Source organism: Colius striatus, chromosome 28, assembly GCF_028858725.1.
Source record: "Colius striatus isolate bColStr4 chromosome 28, bColStr4.1.hap1, whole genome shotgun sequence".
NCBI lineage: Eukaryota > Metazoa > Chordata > Aves > Coliiformes > Coliidae > Colius > Colius striatus.
This window is the reverse complement of record NC_084786.1, coordinates 3,113,692-3,122,862: the sequence shown is the minus strand read 5'-3', so window position 1 is coordinate 3,122,862 and position 9,171 is coordinate 3,113,692.

The window sequence follows — 9,171 nt, the reverse complement described above, 5'->3', positions numbered from 1 at the left end:
AGACGCCTCCCTGCCGCCCGCGCGCTTTCTTACCCCAGTTGCAAAGTTGGCTCGGCCGCCCCACCGCCCAAGCGCTGCTTGTGGCCGGCACCCACGGGATACACGGACCGAGGCCAGCACCGACACCTCGCGTGTTTGAGGACACCTGAGGGCTCGCGGGGCCACGCGGCCGTCACACAGCCCGAGTCGGTAAAGCCCGAGGAACCCCGTCGAAGCACGAGGGGGGCAGATTCGGATGGGGCGACGCAGAGAGGCACGCGCCCCGACCGCCGACGCTACCCGCCCGTCACCGCGGCCCCCTACGGCTCAGGGGACTGCAAGACAACACCTCCAGCATGAAACGGGAAGCGAATTGGAAAGGAGACCGCCCTGCCTGAACACCGGACCCCGACCGTGACTCCCTTGTGACGGGGAGCACAGCAGAAGCCGGCCCGCCGGGGGCCCTCTCCGACGCGACCCGAAGTGCCTCATCGATCAGGTGGGGAAGGGAAAGACAGGAAAAGCAACGGCCCCCGCGGCCACGGTTCCTGGGACAACAACAGCCACAACGCGCACCTGACCGCCAGCACCCCCGGGGAGAGTGAAGACGGCAGACGCGGGGCTCTGCGTGCGAGCGAGAACAAAGGCAATGTCTGCAAGAGGTGCTCCAGCAGCCTGAACACCGGCACCAGCCGGCCCGCCGCGGAGACTCTCCGACATGCCCAGAGAACGCCTCAGAGGGCGCTGCCTGTAGGTCTGGATCAGTAGGAAGGGGGGAGCGGGAGGCGCCGCCATCCACCCGCCCCCAAGACAACGGTTCCCTTTAAGCGAGGGTCGACAAGGCCAGAGGAGAAGCCGCGGCAAGGCTTGACTCCTGCCATCGAGGGTCTTTTTAAGCGTTCGAGAGCACCGGCAACCACCGGGCTTTTACCTGGCCCCACGGGGAACCACTTACCCCGGAGGAAGGAAACGGAAAAAAATAGACCGACACAAAAAACCCGTATCTCACGCGAGGTGCAAGCCTCTGGAGAGTCTCGACACCCTCCAGGTCCCCTGCGCGTTGAGCTGCCAGCCCACTGGGACCACTCAAAAAACGCTTTCGGGATTCCCCCTCTAAAAAAAGCACGGGGGGGCTCCAAGCTTAAGGCCGGAGGGAAAAAAAAAAAAGAAAAAGGACGAGGTGCCGCTCCCTCGACCGTGACGGTGCAGACCTCCTTTTTCACACCAAGCCCTCCAACATCAACCAGGGAGACCAGAGCAAGCCAGACACCACGGGCCGCCCACGCATGGCCAAACCCCCGGGAAGAAGGCAAGGTGGCACCGCTGACACCTCGCCCGTTGGTCATCGGGCTCTCGGCATGGGAGGCCAGAGAAAGCCGAAGCAGGCTCAAGACTCTACGGCCGCCTGCACGACTCAAGCTCACCGCCAATGACAGCGGGCAGCTGCACCGGCTCTGCCCCCCGACGTGCAGGGGGGGACAGGGCTCCAGCTTAAGGCCGGAAAGAAAAACGCGTTCTAGGGGGGGAGAGCCAGCAAAAGCCACGGGAGCAGGCTCGAGACTCTCAACCCCCGGAGTTCATCTGCATTGGACTGGCCAACCGCCGGGAGCGGCAGCCCCTGTGTGTGTTACTCTTGCCCGCTTCGCAGGCGTCCCCAGCTTAAGGCCGGGGGTGGGGGTGAAAAGAAGGATGAGGCGACGCCACCTCACCGCCAAACATTCCATTCCCTCTTGGATCAGACCCTCAAAGGAGCTGGCGGCAGCCACGGGAGGCTGGACACCATCGGGGGGGGCAAATTCTCGTCCTGATTCACCTTTTTGCCCAAAATCAGCGGGGTCATCCCAAGGGACCCAACGGAGGAGAAGGGAGAGAGAAAAGCCACTGGGGCAGGCTAGTCTCCCCCCCACAGCGTTCGAGTGCCTGGCGACCGCCACCAAGCATCAAGCTCTGCCCGGGGTGAACTCGGCTTCAAGCCAAACCCTCAACACCGGTGCCAGGCATGCAACGGACAGCGGTTGCGACCGTTCTCCAACTTTCCCCGGGTCTCTCGACTGTGCTGGGGTGGGGGTTTGGCATACCAGCGCGAGAGAGCAACCGTGCCGAGCAAGCAGGCAATTTGAGCCACCACCGGGACAAGAGCCACCTCAACGGCCGACCAGCGCCCCACTTAACACCGGCCGCGCCGCGGGCATTGCAGCCGCTCACGAGCTGAGCTGCAAGCGCGAGTCACCGCTCGCCCCTATAGTATGTAAAACTAAGTCCACGCCCGGTTTCGCTTTCAAGAGAGCGACTATGGACTTTACCGGGGTGGCGCTGTACTGCTGCCGCTTTCTACGATGACGCAACTGGAGGCAGCGCGAAACAGCGACCCCTTCGAAAACACCAAGGCAGCCGCAGGGAGCACAGGTCTACCCCGAAGGTCCGTAAGGCTCGTCATGCCGGTGCCGGGTAGACCGCGAAACGATGCAGAGCAGGGTGGACCTGGCGGAGCAAATAAATAGACCCGGCGGCATCTCGGAGCCGGGAAGGCACGGCGGCTCCGCCAGAGCGAGGAGGAAACCGGGTGGCGCTGCGGAGCAGGGTAGACCTGGCAAACAACGCGGGAGACCGGGTGGCGCTGCGGAGACGGGTAGACCTGACCAACAGCGACGGAGACCGCAAGACCGGGTGGCGCTGCGGAGACGGGTAGACCTGGCTACACCGCAGGAGCGGGAACGGGTGACCGGGTGGCGCTACGGAACCCGGTAGACCTGGCTAACACCGCCGGAGCCCAGGAGGCCGGGTGGCGCTGCAGAGCCGGGTAGGCCTGGCGACACCGCCGGAGCCGTAAAGGGAGAACGGGTGGTAGCGCTCCGGAGAAGGGGAGGCCTGGTGGTACCGCCGAACCGGAAAAGAGAAAATGGGTGGTGCTGCGCATACGGGAAGAGCTGGCCAACACCGCCAGAGCTCGGGAGACGGTGGCGCTGCGGAGCCGGGTAGGCCTGGCGGCACCGCCGGAGCCGGGGAGACCAGGTGGTTCTGCGGAGCGGGGTAGACCGGGCCAACACCGCCAGAGCCGGAGAGGCCGGGTGGAGCTGCAGAGCCGAGTGGGCCTGGCGGCACCGCCGGAGCGGGGAAGGAGGACCGGGTGGTTCTGCGGAGCCGGGTAGACCGGGCTAACACCACCGGAGCCCGGGAGGCCGGGTGGCGCTGCGGAGCCGGGAAGGCCTGGCGGCACCGCCGGAGCCGTGAAGGGAGACCAGGTGGTTCTGCGGAGCGGGGTAGACCGGGCCAACACCGCCAGAGCCGGAGAGGCCGGGTGGCGCTGCGGAGCCGGGTAGGCCTGGCGGCACCGCCGGAGCGGGGAATGGGGACCGGGAGGTTCTGCGGAGCCGGGTAGACCGGGCCAACACCGCCAGAGCCGGAGAGGCCGGGTGGCGCTGCGGAGCCGGGTAGTCCTGGCGGCACCGCCGGAGCGGGGAATGGGGACCGGGAGGTTCTGCGGAGCAGGGTAGACCGGGCAAACACCGCCGGAGCCGGAGGGGCAGGGTGGCGCTGCGGAGCCGGGAAGGCCTGGCGGCACCGCCGGAGCAGGGAAGGGGGACGGGGTGGTTCTGCGGAGCCGGGTAGACCGGGCTAACACCGCCGGAGCCCGGGAGGCCGGGTGGCGCTGCGGAGCCGGGTACGCCCGGCGGCACCGCCAGAGCGGGGAAGGGGGACCGGGTGGTTCATCGGAGCCGGGTAGACCGTGCAAACACCGCCAGAGCCGGAGAGGCCGGGTGGCGCCGCGGAGCCGGGTACGCCCGGCGGCACCGCCGGAGCCGTAAAGGGAGACCAGGTGGTTCTGCGGAGCGGGGTAGACCGGGCAAACACCGCGAGAGCCGGAGAGGCCGGGTGGCGCTGCGGAGCCGGGTAGGCATGGCGGCACCGCCAGAGCGGGGAATGGGGACCGGGAGGTTCTGCGGAGCCGGGTAGACCGGGCCAACACCGCCAGAGCCGGAGAGGCCGGGTGGCGCTGCGGAGCCGGGTAGTCCTGGCGGCACCGCCGGAGCGGGGAATGGGGACCGGGAGGTTCTGCGGAGCAGGGTAGACCGGGCAAACACCGCCGGAGCCGGAGGGGCAGGGTGGCGCTGCGGAGCCGGGAAGGCCTGGCGGCACCGCCGGAGCGGGGAAGGGGGACCGGGTGGTTCATCGGAGCCGGGTAGACCGTGCAAACACCGCCAGAGCCGGAGAGGCCGGGTGGCGCCGCGGAGCCGGGTAGGCCTGGCAAACACCGCCGGAGCGGGGAAAGGGGACCGGGTGGTTCTGCGGAGCCGGGTAGACCGGGCAAACACCGCCGGAGCCCGGGAGACCGGGTGGCGCTGCGGAGCACGGTAGGCCTGGCGAACACCGCCAGAGCCCGGGAGGCCGGGTGGCGTTGCGGAGCCAGGTAGACCTGGCTACAATGCCGGAGCCCGGGAGACCGGGTGGCGCTGCGGAGCCGGGTAGACCTGGCGACACTTTCGCAGCCGTGGACACCTGGTGGCACCCGCTGTAGCTGGTTGTGCGTAAAACCAACCTTTCCACGCACCTTTTCACCCCGTACCCCAACTTTTTCGAGAGTTAGGAGTCTCTGCTTCCGGATGGGGTGCCCCACTGCCAAGTCCGCGCCTCGAGGGTTTATTTTTCCTTTTCTTTTCTTCCTCCTCCTCCCCCTACTCCTTCTCCTCCCCCCCCCCCCAAACTTTTTACCGTTGTTTTTTTTGGAATTTTATTTTCCGGCTTGAATTTATTTCTTCATTTCCCGGGAATAAAATACGTTGACCAGCTGTAAATGTGTCTGCAGGTGCCAACTCAGACATACATGCTTCCCCCCCCAAACAGACATACACACAGATAAGCGCGCGAGCACCACCCCCCCCGCCCACCCCCCCCCCCCTTCCTCTCTCTCCCGCCCTGAGGAGGTCAGGTGCTTCTCCTCTCCAAGCAGTCTGTCTGGCGCCCCCGAGGAGGGGGGGCGGGGGAAGGCGCAGAGAGGTAGCTGGATCCTCCTTCAGGGAGGAGTGGGCGGCATTTCCCGCCTAGCCAAGGGTCACGGGCTCATTTGTGGCGCCAGCAGCGGCAGGGGAAAGGAGGGGGGTGGTCTGGCACAAGGGAAGGCAACAGGGCGGTCGGCGAGCCGGAGTCTGGTGGAAAGGTAGGCTGAAGAAGAGATGGTTTCCCTTTTGACAAAGATTTCTGTTTAGGTCAGTTGAGAGAGTTTTGGGGGTTTTGGGCTTTTATCCCTTCCCCCCCACACACACCCCCACCCCCACCCCCACCCCCGGCTCAGCGTTCGTTTGTTTTTCAACTCGTGGCAGCAGGTGGAGTACAAGGGGGGGCGGGCGGCAGGCAGGACTGCAGCAGGGCGAGTGACTGACTGAGAAAGAAACGCGGGAGTCGGGGCAGGAGCACGGGCTTGTGCCCCGGGAGCCCGGGGTCGAGACTGCACGGCGCCGGGACTCCCTTCTGCCGCGCGGCTGGGAAACAGGAAGAGACGCCGCTGGGTCCTAAAGTCTCCCCGCGGCGGTGGCAAAGCCGGCAACGGTGGGCAGGGACAGGAGTGAGGAGACAGAGACGCCGCTGGGTCCTAAAGTCTCCCCGCGGCGGTGGCAAAGCCGGCAACGGTGGGCAGGGACAGGAGTGAGGAGACAGAGACGGCGCTGGGTCCTAAAGTCTCCCCGCTTCAACTTCCCGTAGGGGCGGCTGGGCAAGGAAGCAAGCCACACGGTCCAGGAATCGGGGGGGGGGGGTGGGGGGGTGTGTGTGTTCCTGTGTCACAGTGAACCGTGTGCGAGGCCGACGAGGAGGGGTGGGGCAGAGAAGGGAGGCTGGCGGGCGGGGGGGGGGGTTGAGGCACGGGGTGGGGGGGCGGTGGGGTTTGGGGAGGGGGTGGGCGCGGCGGAGACAGGGAAGGGCAGCCAGGCTCCAATAGGCAGCATGTGTCACAATGAACCTTTTATCGGGGTGACGGTGGAGAGGGATTAATGGCGGCCGGGTTTGCAGCAAGCCACAGGGTGCAGGGCTGGGGCGGGGAGGGGAATAGCCTATATCACAGTGAATAGTATGTGGGGTTGTCGGGGGGATGGGGGGAGGTGCGGTGGAGACAAAGAACGGCGGCTGGGCTCATAGGGGAAACCTGTGTCACAATGGACCTGTTGCCAGGGTGACAGTGGAGATGGGGTAATGGCGGCCGGGCTCGCTGCGGGCCACGGGGTGCGGGCTTTGGGCGGGGGCAACCTGCATCGCAATGTACCTGTTGAGGGCATGAGGGTGGAGACAGGGTAACGGCAGCTAGGATCGCAGCAGGTCACGGGGTGCAGCGTGAGTGGAGGGACGGCCTGCATCACAATGAACGCGTTGTCGGCATGACGGCGGAGACGGGATAACATAAGCCGGGCCCTCAGCGGCCCTCGGGTTGCAGGGTTTCGGCGGGGAACGGCCTGCGTCACAATGAATCCGTTTTCAGGGTGACGACGGAGAGGGGCAACGGATCCCGGGCCCGCAGCAGGCCTGGGTTTGCAGGGTTTGGGCGGCGGCAGCCTGGGTCACAAGGAAGCCGTTGTCGGGGTGGCGGCAGAGAGGGGCAATGGACCCCGGGCCTGCAGCAGGCCTGGGTTTGCAAGGTTTGGTCGGGGGCGACCTGCATCACAAGGAAGCCGTTTTCAGGGTGACGGCGGAGATGGACAACGGACCCACGGCCTGCAGCAGCCGTGCGTTTGCTAAACTTGGGCGGGGGCGGCCTACGTCACAATGAACCCGTTGTCGGGGTGACGGCGGAGAGGGGAAAAAAACCCCGGGCCCGCAGCAGTCCTGCATTTGCAAGGTTTGGGCGGGGACGGCCTGCGTCACAATGAACCCGTTGTCGGGGTGACGGAGGAGAGGGGCAACAAACCCCAGGCCCGCAGCAGTCCTGGGCTTGCAAGGTTTGGGCGGGGGCGGCCTGCATCACAATGAACCCGTTGTCGGGGTGACGGAGGAGAGGGGCAACGGACCGTGGGCCTGCAGCGGAGGGCGGCAGTGGGTGAGGAGTCCGAAAGCCAGGAAGGGACAAGAAAAGGTTTGCAACTGTGTTGATAATGCCGCCTTGTTGTCTTGCAGCCCGCGTCATCGGCCGCGTCGATGCGCCCCATGCCTGCGTGTGTCCGTGTGATGCGCTCGTGTCGGCTCCCAGTCGACCCCATTCCCTGGAAAAGAGCAGCGAAGTAGCTCCTCGTCCTGAGGGCCGTTCTGCTAAGTCGGGAGGGTCCTGCACCCAATCAGGTACTGCGATCAGGTACTGCCCAAGGAAGCCGATGTCGGGGTGACGGAGGAGGGGGGCAACAAACCCCGGGCCCGCAGCAGGCCTGGGTTTGCAAGGTTTTGTCGGGGGGGACCTGCGTGACAATGAACCCGTTGTCGGGGTGACGGTGGAGAGGGGCAACGGACCCCGGGCCCATAGCAGGCCTGGGTTTTCAAGGTTTGGGCAGGGGACGGCCTGCGTCACAGGGAAGTCGTTGTCGGGGTGACGGCGGAGAGGGGAACAAAACCCCGGGCCCGCACCGGGCCTGGGTTTTCAAGGTTTGGTCAGGGGCGGCCTGCGTCACAATGAACCCGTTGTCGGGGTGACAGCGGAGAGGGGCAACGGTCCCCAGGCCCGCAGCAGGCCTGGGTTTTCAAGGTTTGGTCAGGGGCGGCCTGCGTCACAATGAACCCGTTGTCGGGGTGACGGCGGAGAGGGGCAACGGACCCAGGGCCCGCAGCAGGCGTCCGTTTGCAAGGTCTGGGCGGGGGCGACCTGTGTCACAATGAACCCGTTGTCGGGGTGACAGCGGAGAGGGGCAACGGTCCCCAGGCTCGCAGCGGGCCTGGGTTTGCAAGGTTTCGGCGGGGGACGGCCTGCGTCACAATGAACCCGTTGTCGGGGTGACGGCGGAGAGGGGCAACAAACCCCAGGACCGCAGCGGGCCTGGGTTTGAAAGGTTTGGGTGGGGGCGGCCTGCGTCACAATGAACCCGTTGTTGGGGTGACGGAGGAGAGGGGCAACGGACCGTGGGCCTGCAGCGGAGGGCGGCAGTGGGTGAGGAGTCCGAAAGCCAGGAAGGGACAAGAAAAGGTTTGCAACTGTGTTGATAACGCCACCTTGTTGTCTTGCAGCCCGTGTCATCAGCCGCGTCGATGCGCCCCATGCATGCGTGTGTCCGTGTGATGCGCTCGTGTCAGCTCCCAGTCGACCCCATTCCCTGGAAAGGAGCAGCGAAGTAGCTCCTCGTCCTCAGGGCCGTTCGGCTAAGTCGGGAGGGTCCTGCACCCAATCAGGTACTGCGATCAGGTACTGCCCAAGGAAGCCGATGTCGGGGTGACGGAGGAGGGGGGCAACAAACCCCAGGCCCGCAGCAGGCCTGGGTTTGCAAGGTTTTGTCGGGGGGGGGCCTGCGTCACAATGAACCCGTTGTCGGGGTGACGGTGGAGACGGGCAAAAGACCCCGGGCCCATAGCAGGCCTGGGTTTGCAAGGTTTGGGCGGGGGACGGCCTGCGTCACAATGAACCCGTTGTCGGGGTGACGGCGGAGAGGGGCAAGAGACCCCGGGCCCATAGCAGGCCTGAGTTTTCAAGGTTTTGGCGGGGGACGGCCTGCGTCACAGGGAAGTCGTTGTCGGGGTGACGGCGGAGAGGGGAACAAAACCCCGGGCCCGCAGCAGGCCTGGGTTTGCAAGGTTTGGTCAGGGGGCGGCCTGCGTCACAGGGAAGTCGTTGTCGGGGTGACGACGGAGAGGGGCAACGGACCCAGGGCCCGCAGCAGGCCTGGGTTTCCAAGGTTTCGGCGGGGGACGGCCTGCGTCACAATGAACCCGTTGTCGGGGTGAGGGCGGAGAGGGGCAACGGACCCAGGGCCCGCAGCAGGCCTGGGTTTTCAAGGTTTGGTCAGGGGCGGCCTGCGTCACAATGAACCCGTTGTCGGGGTGAGGGCGGAGAGGGGCAACGGACCCAGGGCCCGCAGCAGGCCTGGGTTTGCAAGGTTTTGTCGGGGGCGGCCTGCGTCACAATGAACCTGTTGTCGGGGTGACGGCGGAGAGGGGCAACGGACCCAGGGCCCGCAGCAGGCCTGGGTTTGCAAGGTTTGGGCGGGGGACGGCCTGCGTCACAAGGAAGCCGTTGTCGGGGTGGCGGCGGAGAGGGGAACAAAACCCCGGGCCCGCACCGGGCCTGGGTTT